At 36.5% G+C, this 23826-nt stretch overlaps 1 long non-coding RNA gene across 1 annotated transcript in view; it reads left to right on the top strand.

Moving 5' to 3' along the window:
* The first annotated feature begins 4998 nt into the window (after positions 1 to 4998).
* Positions 4999 to 23826, top strand: part of LOC127389261 (uncharacterized) — a 56585-nt gene continuing 37757 nt past the window's right edge. The window contains exon 1 of the long non-coding RNA XR_007890605.1: positions 4999 to 5044. This is a non-coding gene — a long non-coding RNA (uncharacterized LOC127389261). The remainder of the gene's footprint in view (positions 5045 to 23826) is intronic.

The following is a 23826-nucleotide window of genomic DNA, read 5'->3' as shown; positions in this document are numbered from 1 at the left end:
CAGCAATATTCACTGTAGAAGTTTATACTTCAGGAGGAATTTATGTAGGGCAATAAAGTGCTAGCAATTACTGTTTGAACCTTTCTAGGCAGTACCAGTATCATGGTTCAGTTGCACCTTTGGGACACATGCTAGAGATGCTGATTCAACAGTCAAGTATAAGTAAGGTAAAAACACCTTAAGTACAGCTAATTATATGATAATTTCAAATTTATGTAATACATGGATTTTGGAAGCACAAGAGTAAACCTTGGCTATGACTTGACTCAGCTCTGTATGACTTATACCTTCTTGCTACCATGAAAAAGGGATCAATAGTTTGATGTTTTATGTTCTCCAGCATGAACCCTTACTCCAGACTCTATAACCAGCTACCATATTGCTTTACTTCTGTTTCTTCTTCCTAGTTTTAGAAAGTGTGCATTTTAACTCCAAATTATAATTATGAACCATGTGAAATGGGACTGTTTGCTAATTGCTATTAAACATGCTGTTAATTGCTTTTCTCATTGGGAGTCTAGACTCTGGCAGTTCCTCTCTTGGAACTCATCTGTTTCCTTAAAGGCAGGTAAAAGAAGATACCTTGTGTCAGGGAAGAGTCCCAGTCTCAGGAATTTAAAGGAATAGGGAAGGTAGTCCCAGGTTCTGTTGTACACGTGAGAACTGCAAGAGTGATTTTCATCATCTTTTTGCCTCTGTGGCTTTCTGGACAACACAGGGTGAAACTATCAAAACCTAATTTTCACTGACTGCAATTTGGTCCCCCAGCCCCTGTATTTAACTCATTGAGAAAAACAGTTGAGAAGTTTCCTAATACCAGCTACTAAAGGCACACTGTTAACCCACAGCAGGAATATACAGTCCTTTTGATACCACCATTAAGCTTATTGGGCCAAAGTCTACTACTTTTGTTCCTTTACAATAGCTGTGGGAAAGAACTATGGGCTGAAATTGGCCTGCTGAGTACAGACTAGAAAGATACGTGCCTGAAAAGAGAATTAAAAAAAAAAAAAACAAACCACAAGCCAAAGTGTAACCTAAACCATATGAATTACAACTAGGAAATGTTTCTGAACTAACCCGTAATAACTACAAAAACACTACATGGTTATGAGTAGCTTTTAGCTAGGGAATGTAGAATCTAAAATGGCACAGATAACGTCAATCTGAATTACCGCTTGCAGAATGACACAGATGTTAGGATAAGGAAGCATAAATGGAAATTAAAGAGAAACAAATTCAGAACAGATGTCAGGAAGCATTTTTTTCATGCCGAGAATCACAAACGTGTGGAATGGCCTACCAGGCAAGATTGTTAAGGCAAAAGCACAGGGGACTTTCAAGAAGTGATCAGATGGCATCATAGGGGAATTAAGTAGTAAAAGAGGAAATGAGCATGCATAAAGCAAATGGTTTTAATTTAATCCCAAACAATGTCCATGTCCCTATGTTATTAATGCTTGCATATTTACCTTGGATAAACACACAGAATTCCAACATTTTTAAAAAATTGCTCAAAATAGCCTCTTTGTGGTAACAAAAGCAAGATAAATTTGTCACTTTTCTTGTGATGTCTTTTAGAATTGCATATGTAACAAACAATATTTTAAATACAATTTCTCTCTTTACTGCATATTGGTCATCTGTAGCCATGCAGTCATAGGGGAACTTGTGAATAACTTCAGCATATATTCTTTTTTTAGGATGCTTGCTCCTCCAAGCTCTGTGTTCACACAGTGTACAGGTGGAAAAGATTATGTACTTCATCTTTTCTGTTGGAAGAAGCAGATGTATAATGCTCAAAGCCCCAGTCCCACAACACTTATTCATGTAACTCGGTGCTTTGCTTGCTCTCTGATTTTCAGGGGGGCTCCCCGTATGCATAGTTAAATGCAGAGTTGCTTGCAGGATGGCATTCAGGCTCTTTGACTCTTGCAGGGGCCATGGTTTCAGCTACAGACTTTATATTTCAATGTGGAGAACACAACCTCAAATGTGGAAAGATACAGAAACTAGGGATCCCAAAAGCCAGATACAGCTTCTGAACGTGGCAATCAATATTTTGCATCATCACTGTTTGCTGGGTTGAGTCCAATGGCAAATAAACGAAAGATGAAAATAGGAAGTGACTATGAGCAATGTTTATAGACCCCTTTTAATTTACTGAGCACTGAAAGTAGCTCTGGAAGTTGCTGTGATTGCATTGTTTGCAGTTTATAGCATCAGCAGATTAAGCAAAATGCTTTTTTTTTAATTTTAACTGTCACTTTCTCTTCTGCTTTCACAATCTCAGTCATTCTTACTATCGAGCTGCTGCACTAGGGAACTCTTGACATTAGGGCTATCTAGGACATTAACAGGAGTAGTGGTTGGACCAGATGATTCTTGAGGTTCCTTCTAACCTGGCAATCTATGATATCTACTAGCTTGGAACTAAATATCTATGAGTACTTGTTTATACCTCATGGCCTTCCAGTACCTGAAGGGGGTCTACAGGAAGGCTGGCTTGGGAATTTTCACCAGAGAGGGCAGTGATAGAACAAGGGGTAATGGTTTTAAACTGACATATTAATATTGTTAAAATTCAGAGGTTTGTGTCTTCCACTTCTAGCCTTGTAAGTCCCTGACTTGTAAAGTAAATTAGTCAATTAAAGATCGATTTTATTTACCACTTCCCTTTGAACTCTGCTTAGATAATATTTGGCCACTATATATTTAAAACTCCTAATATTTAAACAAATCATCACCTTGTCATTTAGACAGAAAACTAAACAATACAGTTTTAAATTCTCTGTTATAGGCTGGAAATACTGTCTAGACTTATCTTTTTTTAACGTGCATTTGGCATAAAACCAGTTTATTAAGTCACATACTGACAAGTTCAGTATCAGAAAGGGTTTAGAGATTTAGTGAAAATATGTGTAAATCTGATAGTCATGCACTGTGTATAGATTAGGAACTCTGCAGAAAAAGGAAGAGAACTGAAAGAAAATAGTGATAGAGCCATGAGTTATTTTTGAAGGTTTTGGAGTTTTGATCATAACCTCATGTTGACATTATTTCCAATGTGCTTGGCAGCAAGTTTCTGTTTTAAAATTGTGTTTCTATTTCAGTGTTAGTGTCTGAAACTGAATTACAATGATCCATAGCAACGTTTTCCTTATGTTACGATCAGTTAATGCTCAAACAGTGCATATTAGGCATAGATTAGAAAGGGAATGAAGACATGTCCCATGTGAAGGAGAACAGGCTGGGATTTGACACATGAAGAGGTCTCACAGAGTCCAGCATAAGTCCTCTTTGACTTGCAGTGAGAACCTGATACCTGCTTGTTCTAGCATGCTTGGGGAACCCTTGGAATAGAATCAAGGGCCACACCCTACAGCCCTTTGCAAAATCCTGAATGGGGCAGAGTCTTGAAAGGCTGCACAAATTTGGTAGTGGTTTTACAAATCTGAACTCTAAGACTAGATACATCAGAAATGAAAAAAACTTATTAACAGCATTGAATGCAAGTATTAACATAGACCACATTCTTTGGTATGTATTTATATTGTTAGCTACAACAAACTTTTATGGAAAATCCTTATGAACCTGAGAATTTTTGTTAATAGATAGTTGCTCAAAAAATCCTCCAACCCTCACCCCGTATTTCTTTTCTATAGGTAAGACTCAAAATGGCAAAATGAAAATCTGCAAGATAACACCTTGTTCAAGATGGTAGAAGTCTATTATTGTTGAGACAATAGGAACAATGGGCTGAAATTCTCTAAGTTGTATCTTGCTGAAGACACATCCCGGCATGATTTCCAAGTACATTTGGAGAACGGTATGTGTCTTACACACCTATTCAGTAATGTCTAGCTGGCATGAATGAGGCATCTTAAATTGTGTTTGTTTGAAAGCAGCCTCAATTCTAAACCAGTTCTGTCTATTTACATTCTTTTGAACACAAAAGAATGCATTCTTATATGAGTAGCAAGATATTTTAAATAATGGAATATAATTCCATCAGCACTGTGTTCTCCTGTTATTTATTACTGTACTAAATTATCTACCACTGAAGACATCCAGTTTATAATGAGATATCCAATGATTTATTTTTGCAAAAAATATTAGCTTTATTATTTATTAATTCTAGCAGTATTCCACTGGGTATACTCCATAAATATTAACATATATGATGTCTTGAAAAGATATGATGAAAATGGCATTATGCCTGATGTATGGGGAAGACTTGACATCTCATTTTTCTGTAGCTGTTCTTCTATAGCTTATAGTATCAACAAGATCAGCTAATTAAGAACTTTTCTTTAAAACCAAAACCAAAGAGGTGCTATTGTGAGGATATTTGGAGACTTGCATTTGGACTAAGAGCACAGCTTAGCTGTGAACACTGAGAGGCTGCAAAGTGGAAGAGTGTTTTGCTCATATGTAGAGACTAAATTACAAAATTGTTTTTACATTGTGTTGCTCAATTAAAAAAAATAGAGAGCTATGTGAGGTTATTCAGAGATTTCCTAACAGGAGGTATCAAGTTTTTATCTTGAAAATAATTATGCTGGATGTTACTGTAAGTAATATCAAAACAGTACCACTATCTGCATTTACTGTTAAATAAGCCAGATACTTCATCATGTTGCTGTATGAATATAGCTGGTGTCTGAAATCCACAAAGACCATCTGGAATTTGAGGTTTATCAGAAGGTTATTGTTCAAGGCTGGTTTATCTCATAACCCCAAATCCTTTACATTTGTTCCGATGTATTTTTTTGGTAGAGTCTGATGTAGAGAGATTTCCTTGAATCTTGTTATATATTTGGTATTACTAAGAACAAGACAATTTTTAATGTATATTTATGATTAAGCACAGTACTATCTCTAAGTCTTTTAAGGATAAATTTATAGGTTGTTTCCTTGTTGTTATCCCAGGTTTTCTCTTCAGATGGAAGAATTAATCTATCACACTAATATTGGTAAATACACAATATTAATGCTGAGATCAGGAAGACTTAGAAGAAGTTGATTGTTTTTGCAGTAAGAGGTAAGCTTGAAACACTCAAAGGGGCATTGTAGTGGTTTGACAAATGCAAATTTAACATAGAATTGAATTATTAGATAAAATGTATCATATAAGTTGATCTTTGCTTTCTATTTTTGAACAAACATCTTTCCTAATAGCTTGAAACGGGTAAGGTAGACAAATGTTGTTATTCTGTGGCGAGGAGAAGGCAGAGGTTCCTAGTTACAACTGGGTAACTGTGTGCAGGTGACAAGTCCCAGCTGATAACTTGGTGACAAGGAAACAGTAGAAAACAGGAGTAGCGTCACAGATAATTTTCAGGGAGCTGACTGGAACTAAAGCCCATTATGCCATATATTCTGTAGGGCATTTTATTTATTCATTTAGTTTTCTTGGAAATTTAGAGGGACCAGTAGGATTGCTGTGAGCTTTGCTTTTTAAAAAAATATGTAATATAGTAATGCCAGATGTGTCTGAAGCCAGTGTGAAAATGGTGGATTCAAGAAGGCTTACAGGAAACCTTAGAAGTAAACAGAGTGAAGCATTTAAGGCACTTGCATTGCATTTGTAAAGACTTATACCAGTATGTTTGGTGTTGATTGTGGCTTCTCTTATCTCATCTCTTGTATTTGCAATAGAGAACAGGTTGTGACTTTGGCTTCTAGCCAGTGTCTTTTGGCAGGACTGATACTGTAGAGGTGTTATGGCCATCACACACATCTCCATGTATACAGCATAGGAGAGGAGTCTCAAATTCCTATGCCATATTGGAAAAACTGTGCTGAGTTTGCTTGCTACAATTGTTATCAGCTTAGCAAAGCAGAATGTATTTGCATTTCAACATGTTGTGGTATCATAATCCCACTGATGCTGTATTAGTATTGTTGGCTATAGATAAATACATTATTAAGTAATTATTGGGTTTTGTGACTTAATATAAACAAAGCATTTGACGGTTCCTTAAAATGGTGGAATTACACATACTTTGGATTTGTTATGCATTTATTAGTTCAAAAGGGGAAAGAACCTAAGAAGCATACGCAGATACAGTGTACACAAACCTGTATTTATATACAGTCCATACAAGGTACTAAATTAGGTAACTGCTGCCTAGTTGAGATGTTTCAAAGCATGAAGCTCAGGTTGCAACACTTATTACTAGTGTGAGGCAGAATCTGTGCACGAAACCTGTGTGTTCCCTGGGCATTATTGAGATGCCAGAGTGCTGGATGTGTGTCTGGAATTTGAAATAACTTTCTTGATGTTTTAATTCCATATGCTTGGTATAAAATACTTACAAATAAATTCTCTAGCTGTCTAAAGGCTTGTATCTATTTGCTAATCCTCACTTATTTCTGAAATCTGTTGTCAATCATTTGACAAAAACTTGGTGTCAAGTAACTGCCAGTTCCCCAGCATTCCAGGTTGTTACCTTCGTTTTACTTCTTTCCTGGGAGGAAAAACATTCTTGCAGGTTGTTGTTTTTTGGTTTTTGTTGTGTATTTTTTCTTGGAGGCAGCAGACTACAAAATTTTTTTTCCTGCTGAACGTTAATTTATTGAAGCCTTGTGGATACAGTTAAGGCCACTGCTGCAGAGACTCATAGCTAACCTAAGTGTGGCACTTCCTTTTGTGAAGTGAAAGTAAAAATTGAAAGCTACCTTGAGTGTGATGGAGCTCCCCAATGACTTTTTTTTTGCTGGCAGAACTTCATGTTGGTGCAGCTTACACCAGCCTGAAGAGTTTGATGCAAAGCTTCTTAGTCCTGTAATTTTTGTGTAAGTTTTGTGCTTTTGGATCAAGTCAGAATTTTCTGTTGATGCTGTGTCCAGTAGATGTATTATCTCAGGAAGAAAACCCCCAAGTGACAAAATCCTTTTGTACAGCAGTTTTGCACAAAAGATAAAGGAAAGCAGGGCATTGCATTGGAGAGATGTTCTTTTACCCCAGATCAGAATAAATAGGATTGGTTTAATTCACTTTAAAGCTAAGAAAGCAGTAACAAAGCATAATGTGAAACTGGAAGTATGCTACATATTAGAGTAATGAGAAGAGAAGAATTTTGGTATACATCTGGATGTAAATGCTCCTTTAATAATTTTTGTAAAGTATTCATCAAATATCATGACCTTGATTCTTGCATTGCATGCTGCTGGAACACTGTAGAAGCTGAATGACAGTGGTGGATCAGGCTCCTGAGACTGCATAGGAAATTTTTATCTGTGTTTTTTCCAAACTGAAGGTTAAACTTGGTGTGTTTAAAGGGTGGCAAACAGGAAATGTACCAATAGAATGGTACTCGTATTAAATGCTTGAGTTATTTTATAATTTTTGCTTGCTCTTCAAGTGGCTTTACAGCTCTGCAATGGTGTCTGTTTTCTTTTTTTCTTACATAGGATTTTTAAGTGAGAAATAAGTGAGCAGTATGACTATATCCACCTCAGAGGGAATTGTGAAAGGAAATAAGTATAATTTAAATATCCAGTAGATGTTTGACTGTGATACTGTTAAGCACAAAATAAGCTTGATTAATATGCATCTACTAGCCTTTTTAAAAATTGTGTGTCAAAAGATAAAGCATTCACATTTTGTACAAAGTATGAGGCTGTAGCCATATCAATATCACTATAATTACACTTCTAATCTTTACTCTGAGTATCACAACTTTCCTTGATGGCTGGCATCAAACTTCTAAAAAGGAGATTACTAACATCCACATTTGAGTTTGTGAGAACTTTCACCTGAAATTCTATGTGCATTATCTGATAGAAGAAATAGTCTGAAAAAAAGAAGGTTGCCTCGTTTTATTTTTGAAGAGTAGAATAGGATACAAAAAATAGCAACATACCGGGTGTGTTTTGTGACCACTTACAATACAAATTAGAACAGACTTACTGGGTTCTATCTGGCAGAAAATGGTGACATTACGCAAGAAGGCAGATATCGTGTCTAAATATGGTCAGGGATAAATCCAGCCAAAAAACCAGTCATGGATGCAGATGTTCCACTGAAGTTTTTGCACCTGGGCCATTTGGTTTCCAAACTGACCTCATGACTGGCCACAATGGCTGCCTTCTCTTCAAGAGCCAAAAGAGGAAGAGGCTTAAGTGGGTCCATATGGCACACAACAATTGACAGCAAAGATGCATTGCCAACTTGGTATTGCAACTACAGTTTGTATTTCAATGTGCTGTGGAATTGGTTCACTATTCACAGAAGAGCAATTACTGCCAGGAGCAGCTTAATCTATGAATTTATCTAATTATGTCCTAAAAGCACCGGGGAACTGCAGTATGATTTCAGATGTTGTGAGATGAAGCCAAAGTCAATTTAACCTGAACTGTGCAAATTCCAATTTACATCCGGAATCAAGAAGTTTAGCTTCTTTGATCCATAGGGGCAGGAAAATAAATAATAAAAAACCCCAGCAAGCTGTATTACATCCTTTGGGTAGGAGCTAGAATACACCATCAGTGGAGTTCCAGGATTTAAAGATGGCAAAAAATTACAAATAAGCTGTTGACCCCTGTTATCTGTGACCTTGAACAACTTTTTGTTGTTTTTCCTTCTCACTTTGGACTTCATAATAGAAGTTATTTTAAAGCAATGATACACAGCTGAAAAAAGACCTTTGATATAATTGCTGTGAAGCTAGAAAATCAAATTATGTTACTGTAAAATCCTTGTAATAGCCTAGGCAATAAGTTGGCAGTGTTTGAGTGCTATAGCTCTGTTTGTTCAGTAGTTGTTCATTATGTCGTTTTATAGGTTATTTTTCCCTTTTATCGTCTGTTGATAGAGAGTACTTAACTATTTATGAGTCTCTCCAACAGTGAAGTTTGCTATTTCCTGGCTGGAATTACAAGTGAGAGGAACCTAATGGTACTGGGTAGTGTGACACCTGTGTGTATTTGTTCCATTGTAATATCTAGGAAAAGATGTAGGTGTGTGAGTCATTTTTTGCACCTGCAGACAGCCACGTCGTCTGGGTAGGTAGGACATTGCCTTGTGACTAGTATTTTTTGATATGAACCAAACACAAGTTTGCATCTGATAACCCAAGTTGACACCTGTTCCTATGGTTATACTGAAATCTAATCTCTTTAGGGTTAAATGAATAAATTAGAGCTATTTCTTTAGTTGGAGTATCTCTGGACATACTGCTTCTACTTAGAAATATTGTGTTAGGAGCTGAAGTACTAGTGGAAAATAAAATATTGTAAAGTATTGAACAAATCAGTGGAAAACACAGCAGTTGATCTGAAGGCAGTCTTGCATCAGGTTTTATTGGGTTCAGAGTTGAACTCAAAAAATGACAGTAATTGAAAATTTCTAATTGTTTTAGCTAAAGAGTATTAAATAAGTGATGGCTTTTTATGTAGAAAAATATGCCCACCCTGTTTTTCCAGATGAGGTCGTTACTACTTATTCTGTGTATTGCCTTGGGTTTTTTTTTTTGCCTGCCTGTGAACTGCCAGAAACTCACATTCCAATTTCTTAGGTCTCAAATATACTTTAGCACTCATCCTTTCCATCTTTACACAGAAAAACGTTGCTTTCAAAGGTCTGAATTTCTAAATTATCAGCACGTGGCCTTGCATAGTCAACCTTTTACGGAGCTGCTGCGAAGAACAGATTTTTAAACAGTCTTACCACAAAGCCCATGCAGTTATGTAGATGACTTATCAGGAGTGGAAAAATGTCCTGTAAAGCTACTGTAGGCTGAGTTCAACCAGTTCTGCCACTGGTTTATGAGCTTTGTCTGTTGTCACTGTGGTAGTACCACACTGACCTCTCCTTGGCCCATCTGGTATGCTTTTCAAATCAATGTTGCTGCAAACAATGCCCCAGTTCAGGCTGATGGTGGAGTGCAATTTAGTCATTGTTCAACAATGATTAATCAAGAAGAGATTTCATAATAAAGTCAGCATTAAAATGTATGGGCATGTGGCAAATCAGATTGAATGGCAATATCTCAGAATATATAGCATCGTATTGTTAGGTTTCTTTTGTGGCTTTCACTCTCCTGGGGACCCGAGTATAGACTGTGATGTGCTGAGAGCCCTGTTTATTTTACATTTTAAATGATTAGTGGAAGATTAAACTTTCATGCTAACTGGAAAATATAATGAAAATGCAAAATTCTGGGCTCCCTAGCTAAATATTATTAGCTTTACATGATGCATTTGGTTCTTTTTTTCTTGCTGACTCGCAGTCCATAACCTTTCTTTTGTTAATGCATTTTAATCCCTTGTTCAGTATCCCTGGACAAAAAGGCATTGTGGTATAGTAGAGGAGGGAAGGAGAAGAAATAGCCTAAAAAGAGAAAATAACGGGGAACTATTTTTAGATGATTTCATTAAATGTAAGCAGAAATAAGAACAGTGACTAGCTGATGAGATTATGATTTATATTAAAAATAGCTGTAATTTTTGAATCATAGAGGGGAAGTTATACCTAAGACTAGATTGCATCATGTAAAAGTGTGCCTGTATCCACGTGTTCTGGAGCTAGTAACAGCACTAAGGAGCCAGGTCAAGCCCTCTTACTGGGAATTGCCAGATAAACCTGCCAATTCCTGGATGGAGGAAAAAAACCTAACCTTGTGGGTATGTAGACTTTTGTACACATCCATGCCTTTTTTCATTCCTAATGTTTAAAGGCTCTCTCTGGCAGGTCTCATGAAAAATCCTGTAGCAGGTCTACTGCGTAAAGAAATGGTGATGCAGAGTTTGCAGAGTAATAGAATTCCTGATAAACAACAGCAGCTGGCATTTCTAAGACACTACCTATTTTTAATCTCTAAAAAGCAAATGATTTGTGGTCATATCTGATCATTCAGGCAAAGAGTTCATACAGAAAGGGAATAGGAAAAAAAGCACTGAAAGAAATGAGAAAAGGAGATGGTGCCATGCTGTGTGAAGAAGGAAAATGCAGTTCTGAATGCACAGTTAAATGTTGCATCTGCTTCTGTTATTTCCTTGTGGAGGACTATGTATAATGCTCTATCATTTAACAAGAAGTCCTGAGATCTTGCTTGTCTATTGCCTTTCGAAGTTGCAGTTTATTCAATCACCGTCATAATTCAGTTAAGGAAAGCACCGAAACAAATAGCATGTTTCATCTTGGGTTTGAAACAACAATTAGAATTCTGACTTGAAATATTATTTTTTTTAAAAGGTAAAATAACATAAGTTCACCACAAGAGCTATTGTCATGATCATCTGACTGCCGCAGGAAAATTATCCTGCAATAGAATGTGTAAGAGAAAAGTACAAGAGGTTTGAATTTGACAGAATACTTGTCTTCATAGCAAAACATCACTGTCCTTGTAGTTTTTTATGAGTAAATGAAACACTAGTGATTGCAAATGCAAACCCTGTTATGAGTAGAGGCATCAGCAGTTGGGGGGAAAAAAAAAGAAAATTTAAGTTACTACTTTCTGTTCTTTTGTAGAAAAGATTGATATAGCCTGACAGGGGCACCTGATTCTTTAGTTGTCTAGTGGCTGCATATTTAGCTTTTTTTTTTTTAAGAAAATTACAAAACAGTGATCTCCTTTCCTGGTATAATGTCTAGGAGTAAGTGGAGCTACTGGAAAGTATGGATCTTCCTTTAAAACATCATTTATTTGACATACTGGAACCAGATGGAACTAAGACAATCTAAGGTCCCTTCCAACCCAAACCATTCTATGATTCTGTGATATTTTGACTCCAGGAGAGGAAAGAGTTTTAATTAAATCAGGGCAAGTCCAAGACACATGATGTACTAAGCTTTTGGGTTTTTTCCTAAGAGGTTCCATTAGCTTTTTTCATATTACAGTTCTCTACTGACTTTCTCTAAAAGGTTCTTAAACTTACCACTGGAAGACATCTGAAAAACATTTTAATAATAATAATAATAAAACTCCAAAACCACTAGGGTGTATAGATCCCAAATCAAATGCAATCTGAATTTAAGTTAACAATACATCTTATTCCAAGAAACATTCTTCATGCAATCCTCCATGAAAGACTGGGCTGTTGGGTATGTGATCCCCATCTTTAACATGCAGCAAAACCAGCATGTTTTATTCAACAATTCAGGTCAGTGAGTGTATTCAGACTATAAATTTGTACATTATGTACAGATAAAAAAACCATACAATGCCAAGAAACTGGCAAAGAAATTTCCAGTTGAATTTTTTTGTTTGGGTTTATAAAAATAACTGTGGTGCATCAATTACTCCCTATTGCCATGGATACAAGTGATACTTTATTATCTAACTGTACAGCTGTGCTCAGTTCTAATATGAAAACCACTTTTTTCATCTTTCTATTTCATAGTTACTGAACTGAGATAATAACATCTCCCTTTACCTATGAATGTATTCAATTTCTTTACCATTTTCCAAAGTATTATTGATTAGAGTTTCATTAAGGCATTTATAATCAAATCTATACTAAGTGCTTCTGTTCTACTACAAGGACACTATGGGTGAAGGTCATGCTGTTACTCACTACACAGGCAACAGAGGCCAACACCAGAAGATCATTAATGAAGATTAAAATATCAAGCATTCAAAAATTACAGATCATCCAAATTCAGGCTATATTGTTCATATATGTTATGAAGATTTCAATCAAGTATGCTTACTATACCTTCTTTATTTTGGGCTGTTCTAACAAACAATAATTCTGACCAAAAAAAAGTTAATATTCTGACAAAATGTTATTCTGATTGGCTTTTCTACATGTTTTATCTTTTACAGACACTTTTGCATTACGTTTAGGAACGTAGAAATAAGTGGACGTACTTGTAATACTTTTTGTGTTTCAGATAGAAAAGTGCTTTTTCATTTATATAGTCTTATTCATTTGTATATACTTATTTGGTGAGTCAGGAGACCTCTTTTCTTGATACTACTATTAGTGAGGGGTTGAACTGCATTAGGAAAATTCTCATTTTTCATTATTTCCTGTTATGTACCTGATACAGGACCTGGTTTCATTTCAAGTGCTCAGCTCCCTAAGCTATAACTTAAGGTAAACTTAAATATTCCTGACATAGTTTAGGTCTCATGATTTCCTTAATGTGAAGTTGACTAATGACAGTTGAAGACTGATTGCCCCAATGCACTTGAAGAGACAAAAGCCATGAGAAATTGGTCTCTAAGTGTCCTATTACTATAAAGGAGAAAAAAAAGATCGGGTTAACCTGAAGCCGTATTTTAAGGCACAAATACTGAATCTGGAGTTGTTTTGAGCATGTGACAGTTTGCTGCAATTGGAAACCAGCATTACCACTTCAATTAGCCTTGGGCATCATCTTTCCTCTCCTATTTAGATCATATATCAGCACCACTAGTTCATGTTGTACTTGTAAGTAATGTACATCAAATCTATTCCACTGTTTCATTTTTCCAGCTTAATTGATATTTGATGCACTAAAATGTATTTCATTTTACACAAAATAATTATTCATCTATTAATTGTGCGCTCATCTTTCTTTCAGTGCTCTTTGTTATCTGATTGTCTAATACAAGTCTGTATATTACTGACTTCCATTTCTGTTACATACTAAACAGAGCCATTATGAAGCCTGTTTATAATGGTGCCATTAAAAATGATGTGCTGTCAGGAATATCTTATAATGATGGCAGAGAATGTGTGTTTTCAAAGACACTTAATGACTATACGGTTTTAAAACTGCAATGGAATACTTTTCATGGATTCCAATATAATAAATCAATCATGTCTTGCTTGACTTAGTTACATAATACCCATGCTAACTATGTTTTATGAAAAACTGCAGTTAGCTCTGGATTATTTTTTCTTCCTCCTCGCCTTTGGGCATTGTTCAGGTTTAAATTTTATACAAGCATTTATTTGAAAGATCATCTTCAGGTTCATGTTTTTTCCACCAGATTTGCTATGTGGTTAAATAGGTACAATGCAAAACACTTCTAATGTGCAATTTTAATTCTAAGTGATAAACAACATCAGAAAACCTACAAGCTCCCTTAAAAGGAGAACTTTACATATTCCTACTGAGTGAAAATAGTGCAGGTTGTTAGTGCTTCACATGATTCCCAGTGCAGCAGAAGTGCTGCAATTGTGTGGAACACAGAACAAGACCAAGGGACAATCTATACCTTTGCTGCAACTAGCAAACAAACAGCAGCTCTGAAAGGTGATCTGGGGAGGGAGAAACCAAGGGGAGTCCATGACTATGGAATTTAAAAGCACGGAAGAGAACATATCCAAGACTGCTGTTCAATCCCAAAGGTACTTCTGGAGATTCTCTGACCTAACTGGTGACTTGATGCTTCGTAATGAGACAGAGTACAACACAAGTTTTTTCTCTACTTCTTCCAACCCCTGATAGCTGAAGGAAGGTGTGACCATCAGGCACCCGGATGTATGATAAGTTGTTTTTCTTGTTGGAGTGACTAGTGGAATACTTAGTTTTCCAAGTCTCACATTAGAGTTATGTTTTGGTACTGTCAGTAATTCTGTCCTTTGTTCATCTTTCTGCAGACTTGCAACAGCATTGGCTGGGATTCTGCTTCAGTTTGGTGTAACATCACTGGTCCTGTGGGTTTGCCTTGTTGGTTTTTTCTTATTTTCTTGGTATTCTCCTGACACAGAGCCATTCATTTGGGTGTTATTGTGTGTAGAGAATTTAGGAGCCTAATGAAAATCATCTTGAGATGCTTTATCTTACCCTTTTATTTTAGCAAGTGTGTTGCAGGATAATCTCCTGTTTCAGACAGGAACAGTATCAGTGCCTTTCACTAAGGGTAAGCTAAGGTATACTAAGTTAAGCCAAGTTGTGAATACAATAGACCTGAGCCTAGGGTGCTCAAGTCTAATCATATTTCAGTCTCCTTATATAATTTTCATTGTTAATGAAAACATAAATAAAATATCCCTTTTTTGATGTTTAGTAAAAACAGGTGAATGAGATGATACCTAGGCTGTGTGTTAAGATACAAGATCTGATTCTTAGATACTTGGGTATGGTACAAAAGACATATTAGAAGAAAACTCACTGCTGCTTTGTCTTCTGTAGCCAGGCCCAGTGTTTACACTGTCACTGGAGCTATTTTAAGGGAAGAGAGATGAAATAATTAAATGCCTCATATCTATTACACCAATACTAGCATGAGGAGAAATATTTGAGAAATTAATAGGAGAATGATCTGGACTTATCAATAGCTGTCTGCTTCATGATGCACTGATAGAAAACCTTTCTCAAACATATAATCAGTTGGAAGTAGGATATATTTGATATTCTGGAGCTCTTTTCTGTAACACAATTCTGTACCATAATGGCATTTTTTTGTCACTGAATGATAGTGACAATATTGTTCTTTTCCCAGATAGCTTCAGACTACCAGCATAATGTTGTTATACATTGTTCAGATAAGGGTAGTTTCTTCCTCAAGGCAAAAAGCATACAGAGCCTCAAGCAAGTAGGAAGAAAATAAAGAATCCTAAAACAAGTCTGGATGTTCAGTCCTTCAAAAAGAAGAATGCTAAGTTGTTACTCCCAGTATCTAGTGTTGTCTAGATTTCATATGTATTTAATTCCAAAAAATGTTTAACCAGACCTTTTTCTCAAAAGTTGTCTTCATTCTCCAGTTAAATCAGTGAGTCAAATATTAGAGTATGGTTGTGTCCCTGGTAAGAAGAAAACAACTTTTTGAGCCTATAACTTTAGAAGTTATCTTGTAGCTTTTTTTTTTTTTTTAATAGAAGAGGTGCTTTTGGAGCTTCCCAAAAGGGAAGTTTTTTATCTTCTGTACTGCTAGCTCCATAAATTTTCAAGATGTATTGGATTATGCTGTGATTTATCTCGGGGAGCCTGACTGAAACAATGCTTCAGTATTTTTAATAGGAAAACCCACTGAAGAGAATTTTTTTAAAGATTTGTGCACAAGAGCAAGATTTGGCCATATAGCGGAATAGGCAAGGTAAAAAGGAAGCAATGTCTGTACATTTCACATTTAAATAATAGCAAACTCATGCTGCTTTAAGTCATGTTTCTAAGTTAGTTTTCACTTTTATCTAAGGATACCAAGTCTTTATCTGAATTGAAGAATGATTTTTAGATCATAAACTTTTATTTCTACTTCATAGGAACTTATCGTACTGAAAAGTAATTTAAAGCTTAAGAGAATTTGAGAAAATAAAGAATACTTGATTGTTCTAGAGTATTGCATCTCTGTGTTATCATGACCTGTCTGTAACTTTAGAGGCCACCTGTCCTGTTCTGGATGTACTTGTGCCCTTTTTTGTGGAGGCTACTGCATCATCTCTTCTCCCAGAACAATTAATCATGTAATTGTTCTCAAACTCCCATTTGGAGTGAAGTGAATTAGTTTATCAGAGATGTATTAGTCTAATTCATTTTTGACTGAACCACAGTTAGGAATGAATGTGAATTAATATTCTGGACCAGCTAAGAAGATAGGAACCTTTTAAATTGGAACAGTATGTGTGAACAGCTGCAGGTATTTATCACTTGATTGTCATCTGTGGGTTTTTCCCATTTACAGGATGAGACATAAGTTGTTGACTGGAGTATAATCTACACTATTTCATTGCACAAGTTGTTTTATGATTGAACGTGTCCCAGAAACACACTGCAGTTAATGACAGTCATGCACTGTGACCCATGTGTTTTTTTTCTTGCATTGTCTAAAAAAAAATCTAATTACAAAAACACATTAAATATCATGCAAAATAATAGATTAGAATCCAAATTAACATTAGGCTGTTAGCCTACAGCTACTAATGCACTGGCTGAACTTTGCAAAGGGATTTTAATAGAGCTTTGTCTTATCGTGGATCTTTTACATTAAATTTACATTAAACACATTATTAAGCAAAGCAATAATCCTGTGACATAATTCTGATTAATAATGTGAAGTATTGCGCAATGAACTTGGAGGGAAGTTCATTCCTTCTGTTTTGATTATCATTTAAGGAGACAAATCAGGTTCATATGTTTGTGATGTTCTCTGTCTAGCTACAGCTATGACCCTGGCTTGGGATGCACAATGCTAGTATGGTAGTTTTGTGCCTCCTAATGAGATACACAAACAGCCAGTAAACATTGCAGGAAACCTCTGCTGAAAGGAAAGTTAATGAATTTCAGCCTTCTGGGATTAAGATGACTCCTTGCAGCTCAGATACAATTATCTAGAGACAGATTTATGACTCAAAACACTTGTTTGATAGCAGATGCCTAAGTCTTTCAAAGATACAGCATGGCTGAGGTTGTCAGTAGTCTTGCAGATGTAGGTTAGGAAGCTGAAAACCCACTTCTCTCTGTTGGACACTCCTGAAGCAGACCACAGGATGAATCTTCAATGTCACTGTTTGACTCAGGTCCAACAATAGCTGAACTGCTCCAAAGCCACCAAGATGGCAGTAATTCTGCCTATGCACAAAGTAAACTTCAGGTTGGGGAACTTGCTGGACAGAAATATGTTTGAGATGTAAGCAGCTGAAGGGGTTAAAGGTGTTTTTTTTAAAAAAAAAATCCCTGTCTTAGATTTAAATGCCTAAATGTTGGTTCCTGTCCAGGTCTGAGCCTGATATACTAGGATGAAATGGGTCACTTACATCTCCAAGATAAGTATCACCAGAGGGCAGTGCTAAACTGGGAACTAAAATTGTATTTTGATGTGTAATTCATGTGTATGGAGAAAGCTGCTTTTGTTCTGCTTCAAATATGACTTTTAAAAAACTTGTATTTTATTGAAACTGGTGTGTGTGTGGTTTTAGAAGCAATGAGAAACATGATGCTTTGAATTGAAGCACAGAAGAGAGCTGTATAACATTACTTGTTGGAGTGCAGAAGAGAGATTTTTGTCCTCAATTGCACAGAGCCTGAAAGATATTTTGTTAGTGTTTTTTTTCCTTAAGAACATGTCAGGATTAAAAAATAAATTAGGTGGTGAGTTATTTGACATATTGTGTGCTTAGCCTCCTCAGAACCCCAGGTTCTCTCTTTTAGGTGACTGGAAAAGACCATGCCCTGTCATGATCTGTACTGCTCATCTGGGGAAACAAGTGTTGCTTTAGAAGCTGTGGCCTGTGTCATGTATAGAGACATGGCACACAAGGAGTTACTGTCATTTGCATTAAAATGCCAGTAAAGTGCAAACGCTGCTTCATTAATATGAATGAAGTTCACAAGATATTTACAAATTACACAAAGCCCCTCATTTAAAAATATATATATTTGATGCAAGTCACACACAGTGTGTATGTGAGGCAGTTTCTGATACTGGCATAACATGGCGTGACAATAAGTAAATATAATGGTTGTCTTCATCTTCCTTGACACAGGACCTTAGATTGGGCACTGACAGTAACAGATGTAGCGGTGGATATTAGTTGAAATGAACTCCAGTATAGTATATCATGGTAATAGGCTTTGTCAATATGAAGCATGCTGTAAAAGCAGGGACTGAAATCTGCATGAGGAAGCAAAAAAAGGATCAGACTGAAAAGTACATGTCTTTAGCAGTGCTTTTCCAGGAAGCATGATACACCATACACAGGAAATAATGAGAGTATGAAGCATTAAAACTATTTTAATAATAAGAAACTGTTTTGTCGTTAGTCTGTGTCAGAGAATGATGAGGTGTCTGTGGAAATAATAGGAATCAAAACTAGTACACAATGAAATCGTGTAAAATTATGTCAAGCATCAAGACTTGCTCATAATACAGCATATACAAGTAAATCCAGAGAGGCTCATGCACAAAAAATGATACTTATCTTTTCGCACTTGTGAATCACCCACATGAGAGCATATTTTGTCATGAGCTAAATGAAATTTAAAAATCTTTCTCTGGATATTATGCATTAATCATTAATTTTTATGTTATGAAAAATACAGTATTTACAGCTATGCTGGAAAATGAATCACATCAACTTCACTCAAAGCTTAAAGGCATTTATTTAAAAATACTGCAATGTAATTCAAGAACTCAGTGCTCTGGTATCATAGCTATTTAGCTTCACAGCAATGAGCTCATCTTTTCATGAAGAATTAAATTCTTAACCAGTCCCACAGATTAAAACAATATCATGAGGACTGGGCCATTTTTTACACTTTAATTGCTATCATAAACCTAAAGATCAAATTAGAATTTTATAACTATTCAGTTATACTTTGTGAAGAATGAGAATATGGAGAGTTGGGTGGTCTGTGTTTTATTTTAATAAGAAGCAAAGCTATATTTTTCCATGGATTAAGTCCAACACAGAGGGAACTGTCAGTGTGAAAACAATAGAATTTATCTCCACTGATGTAGCTTGACATATGAACAAGAGCCTGAATTGTTGCCATGGCAATAAATGTGTAGGACTTATGCATGCATTTTCTGCTATAGGATTTTGATTAATGGCATTGACTAAATAGTCTGAAGTAGAAGAAACACTGCAGCCGGCCTGAGAATAGAGATGGCCTGGAATGGGGATGCACACCCTCCTGCACACTTTTGCTGGAGAAATAAACTGTGGTTGAAATCAGAGTTGTCAAGTCTCCAGTAAAGTATGAATTGAGGAATTAGCACTAACGCTTAGTGTGAGAATTTAAAATGAAAAGGCAGCTCTTGAACACAAACTGTATGGGAACACATGTTCCTTCTTTTGCAGTGAATGGCTTGAATGATACAAATAGTCCTTTTCCATCTTTAGTAGCTGTGGGCTCAATATGTGTCTGGATTCAGAAGACAAACTATCTAGCTTTGATTCATTCATTAAGATATTCAGTGGAAGAGGAGTGTCTCAGTATTCTGCTGCACCAAGGTCTTCACAGGAACTAGAAAAAAAGTTTTCTGGGATTTTGCAAGATGCAGAGCACCTTGTGGGAGGTGGTTTTCTTAAAAGAATGGTTAGAAATTCCCAGAAAGTCTCCTAAAAAGTGTTCTTTGAATTCAAGGTTGAATTGGTAGTTTTACAAACTGTACATGCACTGGTTTTTCAGTGAATTCTACAGTACATATGATTACTAAGCACATGTATATGTGGGATTTTAAAATAAAGAATTTTGCAAACAACTTCAAACAGTTCTAAAAATAAAATGCGAACAAAATTTCACATCGAGAATATGAAGACACTCATTCTTGAATGATTTAGAATGTTTTATTCTCATTTGTTCATTGTAAGAGCCATTTTTGTTTAATCAAGGGTTCAGCTTTTCTCCAGCTCATCATCTGTTCCTAATCAACCCTGTTGAAGAATCAGGCTCCTGAATTTGTTGTTGTTATAATTTCTATGGTAATAGGATAGTTGATGAGCACAGTGTTATTGCCTCATTGTAGGATCAGGAAAAAGAGACTGGACTGTGTGGGAGGCAGAGTTAACAGGGATATAAGTGTCTGTAGTTGGAGAAAACAGGAGCACAGGAAATGATGGCCAATTAAGGGTATTTTTGTGAAAGGTCTCCATTCCTATTTGCCTCAATGTGAAGTCTTCTATTATTTTATAAGCTCACTACTACCTTGTGAGTACTCTTAGAAAAACTAATTAAGTATATTTCAATACTTTTGCCATCACACCTTATGACACGGCCTCTTGATTTGTACTTCAGTAATTGCTCATTGTAAACTTTTAAAGCAAGAAGATGCTAAGTACTGTAAAGTTTAAAAGTCTGTTTACCTGATTCTCATCCTCTCTGTCTCTTACTGGCATCTCCCTCACATTGGTCTTCCCAGTGGGACATGGGAACAGTGGTGGACCATGTTCCTTGTGGTCTGGCCAGTTTCTTGGGCTTCTGAAACAGCAACCAAGGAGCCTCAGGTGGATTTTCATGCTTGAAAACCCAGAAGCAGAGAGAAGAACTTTAAAAATTGAGACCACTGTGTTGGTCCCTGGATCCCTCAGCTATATCCTGCTGTTCTTTTTGGCTTCTGTTCCATCTGCTAGTGAGTGGTGTAGTTTACAGATAGACTTTGCCTTTCTGCTTTCTTTTCCATGTGTCTTCCAAAGTAAGTAAGAAGCAAAGGCATGCAAAGACAACCCAGAGAGCTTATTTTAAGGATAAGAGTGTCATTTAATTGGCTTGTGGTTTGGGAATGTTGCTATGATGTCTAGTCCATTACTGGGTAAATTCTTTGCCGCTGGGACCTTTCATGACTTTCGAAGTTCTCCCTCATTTCAGGGAGAAGTCAGTATGGATTCACCAAAGGGAAATAATGTTTGACCAATCTGCTTGCTTTCTGCAGTGTCATAACTGTCTGGCTAGATGAGGGGAGAGCAGTGGATGTTAATTACCTTGACTTCAGCAAGGCTTTTGACACTGTCTCCCAAAACATCCTCATTAAGAAACTGAGGGAGAGTGGGCTAGATGAATGGACAGTGAGATGGACTGAGAGCTGGCTGTGTGACAGAGCTCAGAGGGTTGTGATCAGTGGAGCAGGGTTGAGTTGGAGGGCTGTAACCAGCCATGTCCCCCAGAGGACAATACTCTGTCTGGTCTTGTTTAACATATTCATCAATGACCTGGATGAGGGGACAGAGTGTATCCTCAGCAATTTGGCTGATGATCCCAAACTGGGAGGGGTGGTGACACTGCAAGGGGCTGTGCTGCCATCCAGCATGACAAGGACAGGCTAGGGAGCTGGGCAGAGAAGAACCTCATGAGGTTCAACAAGCGTAAATGTAGGGTCCTACACCTGAGGAGTAAGAACCCTAGGCACAAATACAGGTTAGGGTTGGACCTGCTGGAAAGCAGTTCTGAGGACGAGCCACAAGATTATGTCATGGGGAACATTTGTATTTAAAAGGTTTGTTGCATCCAGAATTCATTCATCCCTAGCTGTCCTTTTTAGTTATATATACATTCTATCTTTACATTACCAGGTTTGTTAATGGACCCAAGCACATGTGGAGAGAAGGATACTAAAGCAATGCAAAACATTTTATTCCTAGAGAGATGAAGCAGTGGCTTTGTTAAGTATTCTTTCTATGTGCCTTTGGGCTTTTCTTTGCTTTTTAGGGTTGTTGGCTACTGGCAGGCTTTAAATAAGGATATGTTCACCAAAGGTTGGATGGGGTCAGAAGGGCAGAAAAACATTTGCTACCAGTCAGCTAGCATTTTCCAGTGTGACCCTGGATGTAGCCGAACTTGGATATGTCTGCTGTGTTCCTAGAAAGGCACTGACATAGGAAAACCAGACAGGACTGAATCAAATAAAGACTTTTAATCTCAAGTCCCTTTACTGTAAAATCTAGCTTCATTTAAAGAACAAACTTGTAGAACTCTGTCTCCCTTTTAGGGTCAATGTCTATTGGTTCTGACAGTTTTCTCTAAGCAGACATATCAGGAGACAGCCACTTCTAGGATTCAACTGTTTGGAGCTCTTATGGAGGCCTATATGAATACACAGCTTTGTGGATAGAAAGAGAAACAAATATATGATTAAACAAGTACAAAGGGAAGTATTTGAAAAACTCTAGTAATTTGTCCTCTGATACTAGATTTCCATGTGTATAATCAAGAAAACAGGATAAGAAAATCCTACTGCACAGGATTATTTTTCCATTTTTTCAATCAATAAAATAGATTTCTTGTATTCTGTGAATTTTCCCGGCTGAGAGCTTCTTATGAAAGCATTTCCCTCTGAAGCCAAGTAAATATATGCTGGAAAATTACCCTGTTTACTGATGATGTCTGCTTAGTGAAAATGCTTTTAATTGCCCTTGCCTTCTAGATAGACAGTTCTTATCATATCACATTATCATGTAATCTTCCAAGGCTTATAATACGGCATATGGGTTTATTAGTGGATAACATCTGAAGTGAAACAGTTTTATATGTAGAGCTAGTCAAGATGCTTGCAGCCTTTATGAACAATCCTAAAGGGTGATTAGTTCGAGGGCTAATGGTTCCTTTTTTTGAACAGTTACTATTTTTGAAATGCACACAGTTATCCTTAGCCATGTTCACACTTTGGTGTGGTGTTTTATACCACCAAATCAAATTAAATAATAAATTCTGTGTAGTAATCACAGTGTAAATTTTATACAGCAGCTCTTAATAATAGGTTTTTGTCTTTAAGGAAGTACCTTTCATCCAGTCTCACCAAACAAAAGATTCTGCCTTAAAAAGAAAAAAATAAGAAAAAAAAAAAAAAAGCTGTTTCATTTTATATTGGAAAAATACAATGTGACATCTGGAGAATAAATTGTTCAGTCAGCCAGAAATACGCCTTGTAAAAATTGCTTAGGTTTCTGTAACAAGATTATTTACTGCGACTGTTCACCTATAATACAGCACAGTTCTGAAATGGACCTTTTATGAAACACATCAAGCACTGTGGAAATGTATTCAGTGCATTAATCTACAACACTACACACTTTACAACACTTTTAGAACAGATTTTGAAACCCAGACCATCTAATGAGACAAAGTTTTTACTTTACAGTCATTCCAGTTGCGTTTTATGCTAAGCCCTCGGGGTATTTAACATAATGCAATAGGTTTTCTGAGAAAATACAAACAAACAAAATGTTTTTATCAGACTGGTGAGCTCAGACTGTTCTCTGCACATATTTCCCTTACCTATACGTAAGGTAAATACTATGTGTATCTTTAGCTCTACAGCTTTATAAATATCTAAGTATCCCAAGATGTGTTGGTTTCTAATAATAGCTTTGTGTAATTGATGGCAACAAACTGAATCTGATCATAGCAGAGCTAAAGTAAGGGCCTGTTTCAGAGTGGAACTGAGTATGTTTGACTATGTGATAGCTTTCTGTGATGTTGTGACTGAATGGGGTAGATGAAGGGAG

Source organism: Apus apus, chromosome 11 (genome assembly GCF_020740795.1).
Source record: "Apus apus isolate bApuApu2 chromosome 11, bApuApu2.pri.cur, whole genome shotgun sequence".
Lineage (NCBI taxonomy): Eukaryota > Metazoa > Chordata > Aves > Apodiformes > Apodidae > Apus > Apus apus.
This window is presented reverse-complemented; position numbering and strand designations above follow the sequence as displayed.